This window comes from Oncorhynchus nerka, linkage group LG15 (assembly GCF_034236695.1).
Source record: "Oncorhynchus nerka isolate Pitt River linkage group LG15, Oner_Uvic_2.0, whole genome shotgun sequence".
Classification (NCBI taxonomy): Eukaryota; Metazoa; Chordata; class Actinopteri; order Salmoniformes; family Salmonidae; genus Oncorhynchus; species Oncorhynchus nerka.
Window position 1 is genome coordinate 67,480,227 of NC_088410.1, and position 21,854 is coordinate 67,502,080.

The following is a 21,854-nucleotide window of genomic DNA, read 5'->3' on the forward strand; positions in this document are numbered from 1 at the left end:
TGGAACCTAGTCGTTGTCATTTTAAGTTAACAATCAGGGCTATCACCGTTGTGTCGTCGGCAAACTTAATTTTGTTGGAGTCATGCAGCCGTGGCTGAACAGGGAGCATAGGAGGGGACTAAGCACGGACCCCTGAGGGGCCTCCGTGTTCGGGTCAGTTTGGAAGATTTGCTGTTGCCTACCCTCACCACCTGGGGGCCACCTCCCAGGATCTAGCTGCATGGGGAGATGTTCAGTCCCAGGGTCCTTAGCTTAGTGATGAGCTTTGAGGGCACTATGGCGTTGAAAGGTGAGCTGTAGTCAATGAACAGTATTCTCACATAGGGTGTTCCTTTTGTCTAAGTGGGGAAGGGCAGTGTGAATTGTAAAATATATTGCGTCATCTATGGATCTGATGGGCCGGTATGCGAATTGGAGTGGGTCTGGGATGAGGGTGTTGATGTGAGCCATGACCAGCCTTTCAAAGAATTTCACGGCTACAGATGTGAGTGATACGGGGCAATATTCATTTAGACAGGTACCTTACATTGGAACATGTAGGTATTACAAACTGGGTCAGGGAGAGGTTGAAAATGTAAGTGAAGACACTTGCCAGCTGGTCAGTGCATGTTCTAGTAATCCGTCTGGGAATGTTAACCTTTTTCAAGGTCTTACATCAGCTCCGGAGAGTGTGATCACACAGTCATCCAGAATAGCTGGTGATCTCACACATGGTAGGCTCGCGTCTGAGTTTCGCTTTGTAATCTGTGACAGTTTGCAAGCCCTGCCACATCCGGTGAGCGTAGCGGGATTACTTATAAGTGTCCGGGTTAGTATCCTGCTCCTTGAAAGCGGCAGATCTAGCCTTTATCTTGATGTGGATGTTGCCTGTAATCCATGGCTTCTGGTCAGGATATGTACATACGGTCATTGTAAGGACGATGTCCTTGATGCAGTTATTAATGAAGGCTGGTGTGGTAAACTCCTCAATACCATTGGATGAGTCCCGGAACATATTCCAGCCTGTGCTAGTGAAACAGTCCCATTTCGCTAGCACAGAGTTCAGTTAACTTTCCTTTCTTGGGTACAGGAACAATGGTGGATATCTTGAAGCAAGTGGGGACAGCAGACTGGGATAGGGAGAGATTGAATATGTCAAACACTCCAGCTAGCTGGTCTGCGCATGCTCTGAGGACGCGGCTAGGGATGTCGTCCGGGCCGGAATCCTTGCGATGGTTAACACACGTAAATGTCTTACTCACGTCAGCCACGGAGATCAAGAGCCCACAGTCTTTGGGAGCGGGCCGCATCGATGGAATAAAGTGGGCGAATAAGGTGTTTAGCTTGTTCTGGAGCGAGACGTCATTGTCCGCGACGTGGCTGATTTTCCCTTTGTAATCCGTGATTGTCTGTAGACCCTTCCACATACTTTTTTATTTCTATTTAACCTTTATTTAACTAGACAAGTCAGTTAACCGCTCTAGGGGATGTGGGACGGTAGAGTCCCACCTGGCCAACATCCAGTGAAATTGCAGAGCGCCAAATTCAAAAACAGAAATACTCATAAAACATACAAGTGTTATACATCGGTTTAAAGATTAATTTATTGTTAATCCAACCACGGTGTCAGATTTCAAAAAGGCTTTACGGTGAAAGCATACCATGCGATTATCTGAGAACAGCACCCAGCAGACAAATCATTACAAACAGTTACCAGCCAAGTAGGAACCATATATAGTTGAAATATGGTCAGAAATAGCGATAAAATTAAATCACTTACCTTTGATGATCTTCATATGGTTGCACTCACAAGACTCCCACTTAATAAATGTTAGTTTTGTTCGATAAAGTCCCTCTTTTATATCCAAAAACCTCAGTTTTGTTCGCGCGTTTTGTTCAGTAATCCACAGGCTCAAAGGCAGTCACAACAGGCAGACGAAAAATCCGAAAAGTATCAGTAAAGTTCGTAGAAACATGTCAAACAATGTTTATAATCAATCCTCAGGTTGCTTTTAGTCATAATCAATAATATTTCAACCGGACAAAAGCTTCGTCACTATAAAAGGAAAACAAGAAAGGCACGCAAAAACCTCTGGGACACTGCAGTGTCTACTCATTCAGAGTGGTCTTACTCCCTCATTTTTCAGAATACAAGCCTGAAACAATTTCTAAAGACTGTTGACATCTAGTGGAAGCCATAGGAAGTGCAATTTGAGTCCTAAGTCAATGAAATATGTATAGGCAGTCAATGGAAAACATAAAAAAATCCCACTTCCTGGATGGAATTTTCTCAGGTTTTCGCCTGCCATGTCAGTTATGTTATACTCACATACATTATTTCAACAGTTTTTGGAGTGTTTTCTATCCAATCTACTAATTACATGCATATCCTAGCTTCTGGGCCTGAGTAGCAGGTAGTTTACTTTGGGCACGCTTTTCATCCAGAGGTGAAAATAGTGCCCCCTTCCCTAGTGAGGTTAAGAACAAATTCTTATTTACAATGATGGCCTACCCCGGCCAAACCCTAACCTGGACGACGCTGGGCCAATTGTGCGTTGTTCTATGGGACTCCCAATCACGGCCGGTTGTGATACAGCCTGGAATTGAACCAGGATCTGTAGTGGCACCTCTAGCCCTGAGATGCAGGGCTTGATTAAAAGTCTGCACACCCAGTAGCTCTCCAGACTGAGTGTTAACAACATGTTTTATACAGTTGCCTAACAGGTTAAGTGCCTTGCTCAATGACAGGGGATGGTACATGAGGTCAGAGAGCAGCCTCGCAGTGTCAATACCACATTACGCTTACTTTTGTAAACGTACATAGAAGCTGCCTATTGTTGGGTATGGAAATTTGGTGAAAAGTCATGAAATTTCATCTGTCAATGTGTATGAACCCTGAACTAGGGTACGAGTAGGGCTCGGGTATCACAAAATGTATCACTATCATTTTGAATCTGAGCCATTTGCTTGTGCTCTGTTGCGCAGTAGAGTCATATCTAACTAAGATCATAACACGGTGTCAGAAGTGCTTCAACCGAGTCAAATATTAAATGGAAGAGATTATTTCACAGAAAATAATGTTCCTTGAGTTTTGTCGGAGTGTAGAGTGACAAAGTAGCTAATAGCTAACTGCTCCCTCATTGAGCAGAGCAGTCCGAGCAGAGTAGACCAAGCAGAGCTGTTGCTATGGTTACTCACAGCCACCAAGAGCAGAGCGCATGCAGAGCTAGCTGCACGCAGGGAGCTAGTGAAAGACCAAGAGGAGCAGCTAATGGATTTACTAATGGAGGAAGTTATATCTGATTTTGGGCCAGGCCTTAAATTTGGCAGAAGCAATCGGACCTGGGTAGGGCCTAAACGTCACTGGCATGGGTAGAACTCAGGCTTACAATTCATGCCTGTGCAGGGCTCTACCCTATACAGCTTGTTGAGCTACCCGCTAATATGTAACTAACTGGCCCTATCGTTTAGAAGAAAACGCAGTTTCAAGTTGACAGCTGTCAGATAGGCTTCTTGCTTAACTTAGCTAACTAGCTTGCTATTTTCCAAGTAATGTTACAGGAAAATACAAGAGTAACTGGTAATACAGTCTGTTTTATCTAACATTATGTCATGTTTCCCACATTGCAGTCTAAGACAGATGAAATCAAGCTTGTGTCCAGCAAATACAAGCAGATGTATGAATGCAGCCTTCCAGCCCAGGCAGTGAGGTTTCACCAGGACCGAGCCTCTGAGCCTGACTCCCAAGGCTACACCGGACCAAGCATCCCAGATTTGCTCAAGCCTATGCACACTGCCCCTTGCCTAGTGAAGGTCAGACACAAACCACAGAAGACTAAGGGGAGGAATACAACATCACTGCGTAGAGACGGCAGTGCTTCATATTGCATCAACATCTAAACTGTTTTCAGGCCTCTCTACACCAGAACTATTGCAGACAGTTATAAGTAATAAAGTGATGCTTTAAAGGAAATGAAAGGGCATATGTTTGCCCAGGCGGATGCTTTTGCAATGAGTTGTGCAACTTGTATTGATAGTTCAATCTCAATCGTGCTTATCTGATTGGTCAGTTTGCATTCCCTAACCAAATTGTGACATGCTACCTCACTTTACTGTATATTGATGAAGAGGTCAATCTGAAGGTTGGACTTGTAATCTACCAGAGTTTGAGTTGGACAGACTATATACATATTAGAATTAGATGTCTGGTTGATGATCATGTGATTGTAAGAGGAAGGGAACAGAATGCAACTTCTCGTTATAAAGCAGTCTATATTCTATTTCATCTAGCATTGGAAGGCCACTCAACATGGATGAAACAGTCAGAGATCACCAAGCGCAACATAGCTTCTGCGTGTAAATCAGCTAGAAAGATGTGTCGGCATCGAGTAATTGTCTCTGGCCCCCTCCCAGTTAGGGGGAGTGATGAGCTCTACAGCAGTCTCACAACTCAATCGCTGGTTGAAAACTGTTTTCTGCCCCTCCCAAAAGATAGAATTTGTAGATAATTGGCCCTCTTTCTGGGACTCACCCACAAACAGGACCAAGCCTGACCTGCTGAGGAGTGACGGACTCCATCCTAGCTGGAGGGGTGCTCTCATCTTATCTACCAACATAGACAGGGCTCTAACTCCTCTAGCTCCACAATGAAATAGGGTGCAGGCCAGGCAGCAGGCTGTTAGCCAGCCTGCCAGCATAGTGGAGTCTGCCACTAGCACAGTCAGTGTAGTCAGCTCAGCTATCACCATTGAGACCGTGTCTGTGCCTCGACCTAGGTTGGGCAAAACTAAACATGGCGGTGTTCGCCTTAGCAATCTCACTAGGATAAAGACCACCTCCATTCCTGTCATTATTGAAAGATATCATGATACCTCACATCTCAAAATAGGGCTACTTAATGTTAGATCCCTTACTTCAAAGGCAATTATAGTCAATGAACTAATCACTGATCATAATCAGAAAATACCCGAGCTCTGAAGCAAGCTTCCAGAAAATTGGAACGGAAATGGCGCCACACTAAACTGGAAGTCTTCCGACTAGCTTGGAAAGACAGTACCGTGCAGTACCGAAGAGCCCTTACTGCTGCTCAATCATCCTATTTTTCTAACTTAATTGAGGAAAATAAGAACAATCCGAAATTCCTTTTTGATACTGTCGCAAAGCTAACTAAAATGCAGCATTCCCCAAGAGAGGATGACTTTCACTTTAGCAGTGATAAATTCATGAACTTATTTGAGGAAAAGATTATGATTATTAGAAAGCAAATTACGGACTCCTCTTTAAATCTGCGTATTCCTTCAAAGCTCAGTTGTCCTGAGCCTGCACAACTCTCCCAGGACCTAGGATCAAGAGAGATGCTCAAGTGTTTTAGTACTATATCTCTTGACACAATGATGAAAATAATCATGGCCTCTAAACCTTCAAGCTGCATACTGGACCCTATTCCAACTAAACTACTGAAAGAGCTGCTTCCTGTGCTTGGCACTCCTATGTTGAACATAATAAACGGCTCTCTATCCACCGGATGTGTACCAAACTCACTAAAAGTGGCAGTAATAAAGCCTCTCTTGAAAAAGCCAAACCTTGACCCAGAAAATATAAAAAACTATCGGCCTATATCGAATCTTCCATTCCTCTCAAATTTTTTAGAAAAGGCTGTTGCGCAGCAACTTACTGCCTTCCTGAAGACAAACAATGTATACGAAATGCTTCAGTCTGGTTTTAGACCCCATCATAGCACTGAGACGGCACTTGTGAAGGTGGTAAATGACATTTTAATGGCATCGGACCGAGGCTCTGCATCTGTCCTCGTGCTCCTAGACCTTAGTGCTGCTTTTGATACCATCGATCACCACATTCTTTTGGAGAGATTGGAAACCCAAATTGGTCTACACGGACAAGTTCTGGCCTGGTTTAGATCTTATCTGTCGGAAAGATATCAGTTTGTCTCTGTGAATGGTTTGTCCTCTGACAAATCAACTGTAAATTTCAGTGTTCCTCAAGGTTCCGTTTTAGGACCACTATTGTTTTCACTATATATTTTACCTCTTGGGGATGTTATTCAAAAACATAACGTTAACTTTCACTGTTATGCGGATGACACACAGCTGTACATTTCAATGAAACATGGTGAAGCCCCAAAATTGCCCTTGGTAGAAGCACGTGTTTCAGACATAAGGAAGTGGATGGCTGCAAACTTTCTACTTTTAAACTCGGACAAAACAGAGATGCTTGTTCTAGGTCCCAAGAAACAAAGAGATCTTCTGTTGAATCTGACAATTAATCTTAATGGTTGGACAGTCATCTCAAATAAAACTGTGAAGGACCTCGGCGTTACTCTGGACCCTGATCTCTCTTTTGACGAACATATCAAGACCATTTCAAGGACAGCTTTTTTCCATCTACAGTGCCTTGCGAAAGTATTCGGCCCCCTTGAACTTTGCAACCTTTTGCCACATTTCAGGCTTCAAACATAAAGATATAAAACTGTATTTTTTTGTGAAGAATCAACAACAAGTGGGACACAATCATGAAGTGGAACGACATTTATTGGATATTTCAAACTTTTTTAACAAATCAAAAAATGAGACATTGGGCATGCAAAATTATTCAGCCCCTTTACTTTCAGTGCAGCAAACTCTCTCCATAAGTTCAGTGAGGATCTCTGAATGATCCAATGTTGACCTAAATGACTAATGATGATAAATACAATCCACCTGTGTGTAATCAAGTCTCCGTATAAATGCACCTGCACTGTGATAGTCTCAGAGGTCCGTTAAAAGCGCAGAGAGCATCATGAAGAACAAGGAACACACCAGGCAGGTCCGAGATACTGTTGTGAAGAAGTTTAAAGCCGGATTTGGATACAAAAATATTTCCCAAGCTTTAAACATCCCAAGGAGCACTGTGCAAGCGATAATATTGAAATGGAAGTATCAGACCACTGCAAATCTACCAAGACCTGGCCGTCCCTCTAAACTTTCAGCTCATACAAGGAGAAGACTGATCAGAGATGCAGCCAAGAGGCCCATGATCACTCTGGATGAACTGCAGAGATCTACAGCTGAGGTGGGAGACTCTGTCCATAGGACAACAATCAGTCGTATATTTCACAAATCTGGCCTTTGTGGGAGAGTGGCAAGAAGAAAGCCATTTCTTAAAGATATCCATAAAAAGTGTTGTTTAAAGTTTGCCACAAGCCGCCTGGGAGACACACCAAACATGTGGAAGAAGGTGCTCTGGTCAGATGAAACCAAAATTGAACTTTTTGGTAACAATGCAAAACGTTATATTTGGCGTAAAAGCAACACAGCTCATCACCCTGAACACACCATCCCCACTGTCAAACATGGTGGTGACAGCATCATGGTTTGGGCCTGCTTTTCTTCAGCAGGGACAGGGAAGATGGTTAAAATTGATGGGAAGATGGATGGAGCCAAATACAGGACCATTCTGGAAGAAAACCTGATGGAGTCTGCAAAAGACCTGAGACTGGGACAGAGATTTGTCTTCCAACAAGACAATGATCCAAAACAAAGCAAAATCTACAATGGAATGGTTCAAAAATAAACATATCCAGGTGTTAGAATGACCAAGTCAAAGTCCAGACCTGAATCCAATCGAGAATCTGTGGAAAGAACTGAAAACTGCTGTTCACAAATGCTCTCCATCCAACCTCACTGAGCTTAAACTGTTTTGCAAGGAGGAATGGGAAAAAGTTTCAGTCTCTCGATGTGCAAAACTGATAGAGACATACCCCAAGCGACTTACAGCTGTAATCGCAGCAAAAGGTGGCGCTACAAAGTATTAACTTAAGGGGGCTGAATAATTTTGCACGCCCAATTTTTCAGTTTTTGATTCGTTAAAAAAGTTTGAAATATCCAATAAATGTCGTTCCACTTTATGATTGTGTCCCACTTGTTGTTGATTCTTCACAAAAAAATACAGTTTTATATCTTTATGTTTGAAGCATGAAATGTCGCAAAGTTCAAGGGGGCCGAATACTTTCGCAAGGCACTGTACGTAACATTGCAAAAATCAGAAACTTTCTGTCCAAAAATGATGCAGAAAAATTAATCCATGCTTTTGTCACTTCTAGGTTAGACTACTGCAATGCTCTACTTTCCGGCTACCCGGATAAAGCACTAAACTTCAGTTGGTGCTAGATACGGCTGCTAGAATCCTGACTAGAACCCAAAAATTTGATCATATTACTCCAGTGCTAGCCTCTCTACACTGGCTTCCTGTCAAAGCGAGGGCTGATTTTAAGGTTTTTACTGCTAACCTACAAAGCATTACATGGGCTTGCTCCTACCTATCTCTCTGATTTGGTCCTGCCGTACATACCTACACGTACGCTACGGTCACAAGACGCAGGCCTCCTAATTGTCCCTAGAATTTCTAAGCAAACAGCTGGAGGCAGGGCTTTCTCCTATAGAGCTCCATTTTTATGGAACGGTCTGCCTACCCATGTCAGAAACGCAAACTCGGTCTCAACCTTTAAGTCTTTAATGAAGACTCATCTCTTCCGTGGGTCATATGATTGAGTGTAGTCTGGCCCAGGAGTGGGAGGGTGAACGGAAAGGCTCTGGAGCAACGAACCGCCCTTGCTGTCTCTGCCTGGCCGGTTCCCCTCTTTCCACTGGGATTCTCTGCCTCTAACCCTATTACAGGGGCTGAGTCACTGGCTTACTGGGGCTCTCTCATGCCGTCCCTGGAAGAGGTGCGTCACCTGAGTGGGTTGATTCACTGATGTGGTCATCCTGTCTGGGTTGGCGCCCCCCCTTGGGTTGTGCCATGGCGGAGATCTTTGTGGGCTATACTCAGCCTTGTCTCAGGATGGTAAGTTGGTGGTTGAAGATACCCCTCTAGTGGTGTGCGGGCTGTGCTTTGGCAAAGTGGGTGGGGTTATATCCTTCCTGTTTGGCCCTGTCCGGGGGTGTCCTCGGATGGGGCCACAGTGTCTCCTGACCCCTCCTGTCTCAGCCTCCAGTATTTATGCTGCAGTAGTTTATGTTTCGGGGGGGAGGCTAGGGTCAGTTTGTTATATCTGGAGTACTTCTCCTGTCCTATTCGGTGTCCTGTGTGAATCTAAGTGTGCGTTCTCTAATTCTCTCCTCTCTTTCTTTCTCTCTCTCGGAGGACCTGAGCCCTAGGACCATGCCCCAGGACTACCTGACATGATGACTCCTTGCTGTCCCCAGTCCACCTGGCCGTGCTGCTGCTCCAGTTTCAACTGTTCTGCCTTATTATTATTCGACCATGCTGGTCATTTATGAACATTTGAACATCTTGGCCATGTTCTGTTATAATCTCCACCCGGCACAGCCAGAAGAGGACTGGCCACCCCACATAGCCTGGTTCCTCTCTAGGTTTCTTCCTAGGTTTTGGCCTTTCTAGGGAGTTTTTCCTAGCCACCGTGCTTCTAAACCTGCATTGCTTGCTGTTTGGGGTTTTAGGCTGGGTTTCTGTACAGCACTTTGAGATATCAGCTGATGTACGAAGGGCTATATAAATACATTTGATTTGATTTGATTTGGATATGAAATGTAATATGAAGTAAAACGTCATTCTTTATGACTGCAGACGAAAGACTGGTGGACATATGAGTTCTGCTATGGACAACACATTAGACAGTACCATCTTGAGGGTAAGACTTACTTTCAACAACTATTTAGGCCAAGAAAAAAGTTAACAGAACAAGTAGCAACAGCTGGATCCTTCTTGTTTGTACTCACTGTTTACACTTTCACCTTTTTACTTTCGTTACTTACTCTGGTGTTGACCTGTCTGTCAAGTGCTGCTGCATCACATGGTGTCACCTACCTGACGCTACTTTATCTATTTAGATTTCGGTCATGCCTCTAATTATCGGGTCTGTTTTTATCTCTCCACAGACACAGGTGTCAAAGGGGATGTTTTCTATCCAGGTTACTATGATTCAGAGTTTGACTGGATCAATGAAACAGCCAAGGTAAAATGTTTGTTTGTCTGTTGCATGAAGCCTCCCTCCTCTCTCCCCTCCATAGCATTTTGACATACCTTGTTGTGCTACTGTAGTGTACTCTTCTCATACATAGGACTAAAGAGTTTTTCGATGTATACTTGCTGGCAAATATGAAATGAGCATGTTGCATGAACCAATATAATTTATTTTTATAGAAAAATCTCTGTTTCGGTTTGTTTCTTGTTTTATTTTTCACCCATTGTACTGTAGTTCAAGTAGAGTTGGAGTGAGTGCTTGGAAGGTACGGGCTGCTTGTTAGTTTTGGAACACAGCATGTACCTTGTTCAGGTTGATGACATGATGAGGGAAAGAACATCGTGAGCCTGTTGACTTGACTCCTTCAGCTTAAGTGACTCTCCCCTGAGACTCACACTGTGATGTTCTATGCAATTTGGTAATTTAGTAGGATGTCCATGGTCTATAAATTGATATTCTCCAGAGGCCCAGCAATTCATTTTGTCCTTTCTAGTGGACATCAGTTCTCATCAAGAAATGTCCTCTGTAGTGGACACCCAGATGCCGCAACTATGTTTTTTAACTACTATACCCATTGACTGTAATGTACATTTGTCTTTGTTTTGGGGGGGCTCATGAGAATATGCACTGTATATACAAAAGTATGTGGACACCCCTTCAAATTAGTGGATTCTGCTATTTCAGCCACACCTGTTTCTGAAAGGTGTATAAAATCGAGCAAACAGCCATTCAATATCCATAATATCCACTCAGTAACTTTCAACGTGACACCGTCATAGGCTGCCACCTTTCCAAAAAGTCCGTTTGTGAAATTTCTGCCCTGCTAGAGCTGCCCCGGTCAACTCTGTGCTGGTATTGTGAAGTGGAAATGTCTAGGAGCAACAACGGCTCAGCATGAAGTGCTAGGCCACACAAGCTCACAGAACGGGACCGCTGAAGTGCGTAGCGAATAAAAATCATCTGTCCTCGGGTTGCCACACTCACTACCGAGTTCCAAACTGCCTCTGGAAGAAACGTCAGCACGAGAACTGTTCGTTGTGAAGCTCGCTGCCATTGAACTCTGGAGCAGTAGAAATGCGTGATGAATCGTATTTCACCATCTGGGCAGTCCGACGGACGAACCTGGATTTGGCAGATGCCAGGAGAACACTACCTGCCCCAATGCATAGTGCCAATTGTAAAGTTTGGTGGAGGAGGAATAATGGTCTGGGGCTGTTTTTTGTGGTTTGGGCAAGGCCCCTTAGTTCCAGTGAAGGGAAATTTGAACTCTCCAGCATACAATGGCATTCTCTCATTCCTGTTTCAGCATGACAATGACCCCGTGCACAAAGCGAGGTCCATACAGAAATGGTTTGTCGAGATTGGTGTGGAAGAACTTGAATGGCCTGCACAAATCCCTGTCCTCAACCCCATTGAACACCTTTGGGATGAATTGGAACTAGAGGTCGACCGATTAATCTGAATGGCCGATTAATTAGGGCCGATTTCAAGTTTTCATAACAATCGGAAATCGGTATTTTTGGGCGCCGATTTGCCAATTTTTATTATTTTTACATTTATTTTTTATATACCTTTATTTAACTAGGCAAGTCAGTTAAGAACACATTCTTATTTTCAATGACGGCCTAGAAACGGTGGGTTAACTGCCTTGTTCAGGGGCAGAACGACAGATTTTCACCTTGTCAGCTCAGGGGGATCCAATCTTGCAACCTTACAGTTAACTAGTCCAACGCAATAACGACCTGTCTCTCTCTCGTAGCACTCCACAAGGAGACTGCCTGTTACGCGAATGCAGTAAGCCAAGGTAAGTTGCTAGCTAGCATTAAATCTATCTTATAAAAAACAATCAATCATAATTACTAGTTAACTACACATGGTTGATGATATTACTAGATGTTATCTAGCGTGTCCTGCGTTGCATATAATCTGACGGAGCATACAAGTATCTAAGTATCTGACTGAGCGGTGGTAGGCAGAAGCAGGCACGTAAACATTCATTCAAACAGCACTTTCATGCGTTTTGCCAGCAGCTTTTCGATGTGCGTCAAGCATTGCGCTGTTTATGACTTCAAGCCTATCAACTCCCGAGATGAGGCTGGTGTAACCGAAGTGAAATGGCTAGCTAGTTAGCATGCGCTAATAGCGTTTCAAACGTCACTCGCTCTGAGCCTTCTAGTAGTTGTTCCCCTTGCTCTGCATGGGTAACGCTGCTTCGATGGTGGCTGTTGTCGTTGTGTTGCTGGTTTGAGCCCAGGGAGGAGCGAGGAGAGGGACGGAAGCTTATACTGTTACACTGGCAATACTAAAGTGCCTATAAGAACATCCCATAGTCAAAGGTTAATGAAATACAAATGGTATAGAGGGAAATAGTCCTATAATTCCTATAATAACTACAACCTAAAACTGCTTTCCTGGGAATATTGAAGACTCATGTTAAAAGGAACCACCAGCTTTCATATGTTCTCATGTTCTGAGCAAGGAACTGAAACGTTAGCTTTCTTACATAGCACATATTGCACTTTTACTTTCTTCTCCAACACTTTTTGTTTTTGCATTATTTAAACCAAATTGAACATGTTTCATTATTTACTTGAGGCTAATTGATTTTATTGATGTATTATATTAAGTTAAAATAAGTGTTCATTCAGTATTGTTGTAATTGTCATTATTTCAAATAAATAAATAAAAATCGTCCGATTAATCGGTATTGGCTTTTTTGGTCTTCCAATAATCGGTATCGACGTTGAAAAATCATAATCGGTCGACCTCTAATTGGAACACTGACTGCGAGCCAGGCCTAATCGCCCAATATCAGTGCCCGACCTCACTAATGCTCTTGTGGCTGAATGGAAGCAAGTCCCCCGCAGCAATGTTCCAACATCTAGTGGAAAGCTTTCCCAGAAGAGTGGAGGCTGTTATAGCTGTAAAGGGGGGACCAACTCCATATTACTGTTCACTTACACATACGGACTAATACATACACACTTAATCTCGCTCTCTTCTCTCACTCTCTTTCTCTCTTTTTTCTCTGGATTACAATTATCATCTTGAATATTAAGGCTATACGCACTACATGTTACACACATAGACACTCAACCATGCAAATTGGCAGAGTTATTATTTATTTGGACATCACACATTATAGTCTTACTCTTATACAGACATTGTACACACTCTCACTAAATCACATCCAATATCATACACATCAACTTACTCAGATTTAAGACACACATAATATCTTGTCTCAATTTTCGAACATTTGTGGCATTGGCTCACAGGCAAACAGGCAAGGGAATAAAACATATATTGCTAGAACCTATTTTAAAAAATATATCTAAATATCAGACATTTGAAAGCTCTAGTTTGGACTGTCATAATACCTCTGATGGCAGTAACTTTTAATTATTTCTGTCATGGACAAAGGAACTCAAAAAGTGTGATATTAATTAACAACAATTTCAATCTGAATGTGCAAATAGTTAGGAATGATTTGCAAGGAAGGTAGATCCTTTTTTTTAAATGAAAGTGAATGAAAAAGAGATTTGTCTCATTAATCTGTGGTCCAAATCGGGATGATCCATACTTCTTTGAAAATAATGATCAAATCATTATGGTAGGAGACTATAACAGAGTGTTAAGTACCTCATTGGAACATAAAGGAAATCACTCTACAAACTATAATCACTGTGCTCTTAAGGAAATCACACATATTATGGACACATTAGAAATAGTGGATATTTAGAGACTAAAATCCCCAACCTAGTGAGATATACATGGAGGAGACTTAAGAAAGTATTCATGATGACTATTTCTCTCTTGCCTCAAAGGTTAAAAAAGTTTTAATAGGAGACAGAATGCGATTGGATCATCATTTACACATAACTCTTATAACATTTCTACGTGGATGGGGATATTGGAAATGTAATCAAAGTTTACTGGAGGACAACTTAGTTAAATAGAAGACAAAATCATTTATAACTGAAATTTTCCAGTAGAATATAGGAACAGCAAACCCACTTATTGTTTGGGATACCTTTTAAATGTACCTTCAGAGGTCATTCAATTCAGTATTCATCAATAATAAAAAAGCAGTTTCTGGCTAAAGAGACTAGACTAACAAGGGAAATACATGAACTAATCGTACAGGTAGATGGCAATAAAAACAATATCACAGAGATACAAAATAAGTTAGAGGAAAAATAAAAATAACTAACTTATTCAAGAACGATCTAATGTAATCTATTACAAAAATAAAGCAAACTGGATGGAATATGGAGAAAAATGCACAAAATTATTATCATTATCATCACAGGAACACTAACAAAAATAATTTGCAGAAACTCGTTACTGAAGACGGAGTCATCTATGATTCTCCGAATGATATTTTGAAAGAGGAAGCTATATATTTTAAGCAGATGTTCTCTTTTTGGTCTCCTCCTCTCCCACTGAATGAAGATTACGGTAAGGAATTCTTTCCAAATAATACAAAATGGAACATTTAACAAATGTACAGAAAAATCAGTGCGAAAGCCAATTTAGAGGAATAACTTTGAGGCTATTAAATCCTTTCAGTCTGGAAAAAAACCCAGGGCTCGATGGCATACCGGTAGAGGTATATCAAGCCTTTTTTGAAATACTAAAAGCTCCATTGTTAGATTGTTTTAACTACTCCTATAGAAATGGTAGTCTGTCAGGTACTCTGCAGGAAGGTCTGATTTCACTATTATTAAAACAAGATCCAGATAGCAAATATAATGATCTAGTCTATCTAAAAAACTGGAGGCCCCTTACACTTCAATGTTGATGCAAAATACTAGCGAAATGCATAGCACTCAAAATTAAAAAGGGTTTTACCAAGTGTTGTTCACCCTGATCAGACAGGTTTTTTACATGGACGATACATTGGAAATAATATACAACAACTAGTAGAAATACTAGAACATCATGGAACATATAAGAAGCTAGGCCTGGTATTTATAGCGGATTTTGAAAAGGCATTTGATAAAGTAAGACTGGATTTTATTTATAAATGTCTGGATTTTTCCCAATTTCTTTGATTCTCTTATGAAATGGTTAAAAGTTATGTATATCAACCCCAGGTGTAAAATAGTAAATAACGGCTACTTCTCAGAGTTTTTAATTGTCAAGAGGAGATAAACAAGGGTGTCCGCTGTCTCCATATCTATTTGTTATGGCCATCAAAATCTAGCTATTAAAATCAGATCCAATTACAACATTAGAGGATTTAGAAATCCAAGGCTTTAAAACAAAAATGTCCATGTACAGTTGAAGTTGGAAGTTTACATACACTTAGGTTGGAGTCATTAGAACTCGTTTTTCAACCACTCCACAAATGTCTTGTTAACAAACTATAGTTTGTCATTGTCAACAAAGGGTATATAACAAAGAATTGAGATAAACTTTTGTTATTGACCAAATACTTATTTTCCACCATAATTTGCAAATAAATTCATTAAAAATCCTACAATGTGATTTTCTGTATTTTTTGTCTCATTTTGTCTGTCATAGTTGAAGTGTACCTATGATGAAAATTACAGGCCTCTCTCATATTTTTAAGTGGGAGAACTTGCATAAGTGGTGGCTGACTAAATACTTTTTTTGCCCCACTGTACATGAAAGGCATTGCAATTTGTGTGAGTAAATGCAACCAACCAACATTGATATGTAAGCAACTCTATCAATAACGAGATTATCATCATTAGCTAAATGCTTGAATCGAACTTACAAACAAATATTTGCCAAGGCTGAAGCGTGACAAGAAATAACTACACTGAAAGACCTGCACCGTAGCGTTGTTTTTAGCTGCTTCTATGCGTGCAGAACAAATTCTCTACTTCCTGTTTGCATCGTTTTTCTAAGTACCAGAAAGCTCCAATAGGGGGCGAATAACACCATGGAACACAATGAAAATACATTTTACCATTGTAATAAAATAATCAGTTACCTTCTAACAGGATGGCAGCACAGTATGTAAACTTCTGACCCACTGGGAATGTGATGAAAGAAATAAAAGCGGAAATAAATCATTTTCTCTACTATTATTCTGACATTTCACAATCTTAAAATGAAGTGGTGATCCTAACTGACCTAAGACATGGAAATTTTACTAGGATTAAATGTCAGGAATTGTGAAAAACTGAGTCTAAATGTATTTGGCTATGTAAACTTCTGAATTTAACTGTATTCCCATGATTTAAGATCTAGTCCACAAGCTAGATCCCTGCAATGTCTCATTTGAAGATCTAGGTAATTTTTCTGGACTCTCATGTCTAAAACCTAATTATGATAAGTGTACAATATTATGTATTGGATCTTTAAAAAAAATACCACTTTTATATTACCCTGCAGTTTACCTATAAAAGGGTCTGGCGGTGAAGTAGACATAATTGGTATTCATATCACAAAAGATATAAATAAGCTCTCCACATTGAATTTCAATAGATTCTGCAACCATGGCGAGGTAAATACCTGTCTATTTTTGGAAAAATTGCCCTGATTAACTCCTTAGTCATATCTCAGTTTATTCACGTACTTATGGCGCTGCTTACCGCTGATGATTCGTTTTTCAAATCATATGAGAAAAAAATATTTAGCTTTATCTGGGACACTAAACCAGACAAAATAAAGCGTGCCTATCTATATAATGAATATGAATTGGGTGGGTTGAGATTCTTAAATATAAAAGCACTAAAGCTCTCTCTAAGAGCTTCACTTATTCAAAACTTTTACTTGAACCATAAATGGTTCTCAAGTAGATTACTAAGAAAATAATTTTTAAACAATGGATGAGCTTATTTTTTTCAAAGTATTTCTCTTTTTCAAACAAGCATTGCAGAGCTGGCAACAATTTTCAAATTCATCCCGCTGAAAAGAGAGAATAAATATTATGGCTTAACTCAAATGTGCTGGTTGATAAAATACCAGTATTTATGGAAAAAATGTTTGAGAAGGGTATTTTGTTCTTAAATTATATTGTAAGCAGGAATGGTAGAGTTACGTCTTTCATGGAGGTATCAGAATTGTATGGGAAGGTCTGCTCATTCCACGAGTACAACCAATTGATTACAGCATTGCCCCCAAAAATGGAGGAGGCGGGTGGCAGCGGGGGAGGTAGGGAACTGGTCTGTCTGTCTGCCCAATATAAAGGTTCAAAACTGGTGGAGGAATAAAAATAGCATAAATAGGAAAGAGTACCAGTTTAATTTGAGGACCAGGATGTTGACAACTGTGCCATACAGACTGCAAAATAGTTGGGAAGAAATTTTTGACGTACCGATTATATGGTACAGGGTGTATGAGTTGATATATAAAATGATGCAAGTTTCAAGACTTCGTGCTTTTCAGCTAAAATTATTATATGGAATTCTTGCCACCAACAAAGTGTTGAAAATTTGGGGCATAAAATCATCGAAGCTTTGCAGATTTTGTTGTGAGGATACAGAATCAATAGACCATTTATTTTGGCATTGCCCACAGGTAGCACGTTTCTGGTCTCTGGTTCAGGAATGGCTGACAATGCATAACATTGATCTAAAATTGACACTAGAAATAGTACTGTTAGGAGATCTGGAGAGACCGGGTCAGTCAATTACTAATACTCTTAGTAAAAGTATTTATCTTCAACATGCAATCTGAGGATTCTATACGATTAGATAGATTGAAATTGTACGTAAAAAAATCACAGCGTAGTGTTGCGTAGAAATCCGAAGAGGGTGGCCAGCAGAGATAGGTGGGATGGGCTGAGGGAAGCTGAGGGTTGGGATGTGGAATTGGAGACAAGTGAGAGTAGAGTTGCTGGGCGGGAGATAGAATGATGGTCAAAGATAAAGTGAAAAAATAAAGTCAATATAAAACTGAGGGCAGTGTTTTTACAGCTAATGCCGGTTTGCCTGAGGCTGATGCCGTGCAGGTGTTTGTACACATGCATATACACACTCTCATTCAAATAAAACATACACGGATACACACATATGTAAATAGTGTGTGTGGGGGGGGGGGGGGGGGGTCTTGTCGCTGACTCCTCGTCTGTCTGCTCATCCACTGTCCCCTCATCACCGGTCAAAATCTCATCAAGAGTCTTCAGCTCCTCTGAGATCTGCTCCACTTTATGTTTTGTGTCCGCTGAACATGAGAGCGGAGGGTCCCCGTTTTTTGGGGGGACCTTGTGGGGGATCTGTCGACGTGCCCTTGAGCAGGGCGTTGACCCTGGATGCTTCTGTGTGTTGCTCCGAATGGGAGTCTGTTGGATGACTGGTGTGGTGTAATTGTTGAGCAGCTTCACTACAAGTATATTGTATGTTTTGGATATTCAATAAAAAAATAGATTTCAAAAATCCATATTAATGCCCATGATTTTGGAATGAGATGTTCGACGAGCAGGTGTCCACATACTTTTGGTCATGTAGTGTAAGAGCTGGCAAATACCATCGTCAGTAAAAAATGATCTCTTTCTCTTTTGAAATTACAGCCTGCCGTACTGCATCAATACCAACGAGTGTGTGTATACCAGTGTAATACACACACACTAATAAAGCTCATTTTCTCTATCCTTCCCTCTACCTCCCAGGCCTCCAAGCAGCACAGGTTGAAGCGCTACCACAGTCAGAGCTATGTCAACGGCTACAAATGTGACCTGAACGGGAGCCCCAGGGAGACTGAAGTCAGGGTGAGAGACGGTTTCTTAAGATTGCAATAACAACCTGAACAACCTGTTTTATATTAAATAAATATTGAATAAATATGTAAAACTGCAAACACATCAGATATGACTGGTGTGACTCCTTGACACTCTGTGACCCCTGATCTATGAGAAGGGGTCGGGTGACTACGTGGCCCGTGTGGACGAGCCCCAGTCCTGTCGCTACATGCTGACGTTCCACACCACCCGCACCTGCCTGCACCCCTTCCTGTGTCCGCCCTCCACCGCCAAGCCCCAGGGCATTGTGTGCCAGCCAGCCCTCAGCACCAAGCAGTACATGGACTATGTCAAGGCCCAAGTCTGTGAGTAATCAGGTAGGATCGAGGTCTGTGGGAGGCTGCTTACTCTTCATGTATTGTGATATGAAGCCTGGCTAAATATTTTATTTCACAAGCCCTGAGGAATAATGTAACCTTCCTTCTCTCTATCGCTCTCATGTTCAGCGGACACAAAACGTAAAGTGGAGCAGATCTCAGAGGAGCTGAAGACTCTTGATGAGATTTTGACCGGTGATGAGGGGACAGATGGCACAGCGGATGAGCGGACAGACGAGGAGTCAGCTACACCAACCGAAGTACCAGATGTCCTGGGGTCAGACACAGAAGGTTCAATGCCCATTTCTTTCATCAAAGTACTTAATTTTTTGCGGTGTGTGTTGGTCTGATAGGAGACACCACTAATTTCTGTGAGGGAGTGACAAATCCAGGGGGTACCACAGCAACTGACACACTTCAGAGCATCAGGTACACACAGTCAGTGATCATATTATCTTTCAACTTTAGTCTTCCACAGGATGGCGCCAACAGCTTTCTGTTTTGACAGACTGGAGAGGATGCCTTTGATAATCAGCTCACAGATAATGAGGTCACAGAGGATGGTCATCTATTATATTGGCATTTATAAACACTACTCACTACAATATCACATCTGATGCTTTGAAGTGTCATCCTTTTGGTTAATTTCTATCGGGTGTTTTTGATTCCTCACAGCTTTTGGAGATGAAACATTCAACTTCAAGGTCATCACAGACCCTGCAGACCTGATGAAATTTGTGCAGCATCTAAAAGAGAGCAACAGAAAGGTTGGTGCCGCCTTCAGGCCAGGCTATGGAACAGTTACCTTTTTCCCATAGCCGTGGATTCATAATCAAATCAAATCACATTTTATTTGTCACATACACATGGTTAGCAGATGTTAATGCGAGTGTAGCGAAATGCTTGTGCTTCTAGTTCCGACAATGCAGTAATAACCAACAAGTAATCTAGCTAACAATTCCAAAACTACTACCTTATAGACACAAGTGTAAGGGGATAAAGAATATGTACATAAAGATATATGAGTGAGTGATGGTACAGAGCGGCATAGGCAAGATACAGTAGATGGTATTGAGTGCAGTATATACATATGAGATGAGTATGTAAACAAAGTGGCATAGTTTAAAGTGGCTAGTGATACATGTATTACATAAAGATGCAGTAGATGATATAGAGTACAGTATATACATATACATATGAGATGAATAATGTAGGGTATGTAAACATTATATTAGGTAGCATTGTTTAAAGTGGCTAGTGATATATTTTACATCATTTCCCAACAATTCCCATTATTAAAGTGGCTGGAGTTGAGTCAGTGTGTTGGCAGCAGCCACTCAATGTTAGTGGTGTCTGTTTAACAGTCTGATGGCCTTGAGCTAGAAGCTGTTTTTCAGTCTCTCGGTCCCAGCTTTGATGCACCTGTACTGACCTCGCCTTCTGGATGATAGCGGGGTGAACAGGCAGTGGCTCGGGTGGTTGTTGTCCTTGATGATCTTTATGGCCTTCCTGTGACATCGGGTGGTGTAGGTGTCCTGGAGGGCAGGTAGTTTGCACCCGGTGATGCGTTGTGCAGACCTCACTACCATCTGGAGAGCCTTACGGTTGTGGGCGGAGCAGTTGCCGTACCAGGCGGTGATACAGCCCGACAGGATGCTCTCGATTGTGCATCTGTAGATGTTTGTGAGTGCTTTTGGTGACAAGCCAAATTTCTTCAGCCTCCTGAGGTTGAAGAGGCGTTGCTGCGCCTTCTTCACGATGCTGTCTGTGTGGGTGGACCAATTCAGTTTGTCTGTGATGTGTACGCCGAGGAACTTAAAACTTACTACCCTCTCCACTACTGTTCCATCAATGTGGATAGGGGTGTGTTCCCTCTGCTGTTTCCTGAAGTCCACAGTCATCTCCTTAGTTTTGTTGACGTCGAGTGTGAGGTTATTTTCCTGACACCACACTCCGAGGGCCCTCACCTCCTCCCTGTAGGCCGTCTCGTCGTCGTTGGTAATCAAGCCTACCACTGTTGTGTCGTCCGCAAACTTGATGATTGAGTTGGAGGCGTGCGTGGCCACGCAGTCGTGGGTGAACAGGGAGTACAGGAGAGGGCTCAGAACGCACCCTTGTGGGGCCCCAGTGTTGAGGATCAGCGGGGTGGAAATGTTGTTCCCTACCCTCACCACCTGGGGGCGGCCCGTCAGGAAGTCCAGTACCCAGTTGCACAGGGCGGGGTCGAGACCCAGGGTCTAGAGCTTGATGACGAGCTTGGGGGGCACTATGCTGTTAAATGCCGAGCTGTAGTCGATGAACAGCATTCTCACATAGGTATTCCTCTTGTCCAGATGGGTTAGGGCAGTGTGCAGTGTGGTTGAGATTGCATCGTCTGTGGACCTATTTGGGCGGTAAGCAAATTGGAGTGGGTCTAGGGTGTCAGGTAGGGTGGAGGTGATATTGTCCTTGACTAGTCTCTCAAAGCACTTCATGATGACGGAAGTGAGTGCTACGGGGCGGTAGTCGTTTAGCTCAGTTACCTTAGCTTTCTTGGGAACAGGAACAATGGTGGCCCTCTTGAAGCATGTGGGAACAACAGACTGGGATAGGGATTGATTGAATATGTCCATAAACACACCAGCCAGCTGGTCTGCACTGTATTGTCCTCAAAGTGGGCAAAAAAGTTATTTAGTCTGCTGGGAGCAAGACATCCTGGTCCGTGACTGGGCTGGTTTTCTTTTTGTAATCCGTGATTGACTGTAGACCCTGCCACATACCTCTTGTGTCTGAGCCGTTGAATTGAGTTTCTACTTTGTCTCTATACTAACGCTTAGCTTGTTTGATTGCCTTGTATTCGGTCATGTTTCCGGTCACCTTG

At 42.1% G+C, this 21,854-nt stretch overlaps 1 pseudogene; it reads left to right on the forward strand.

Moving 5' to 3' along the window:
• LOC115142327 (protein OS-9-like) overlaps nucleotides 1-21,854 on the forward strand; it is a 41,501-nt pseudogene that overhangs the window by 12,579 nt on the left and 7,068 nt on the right.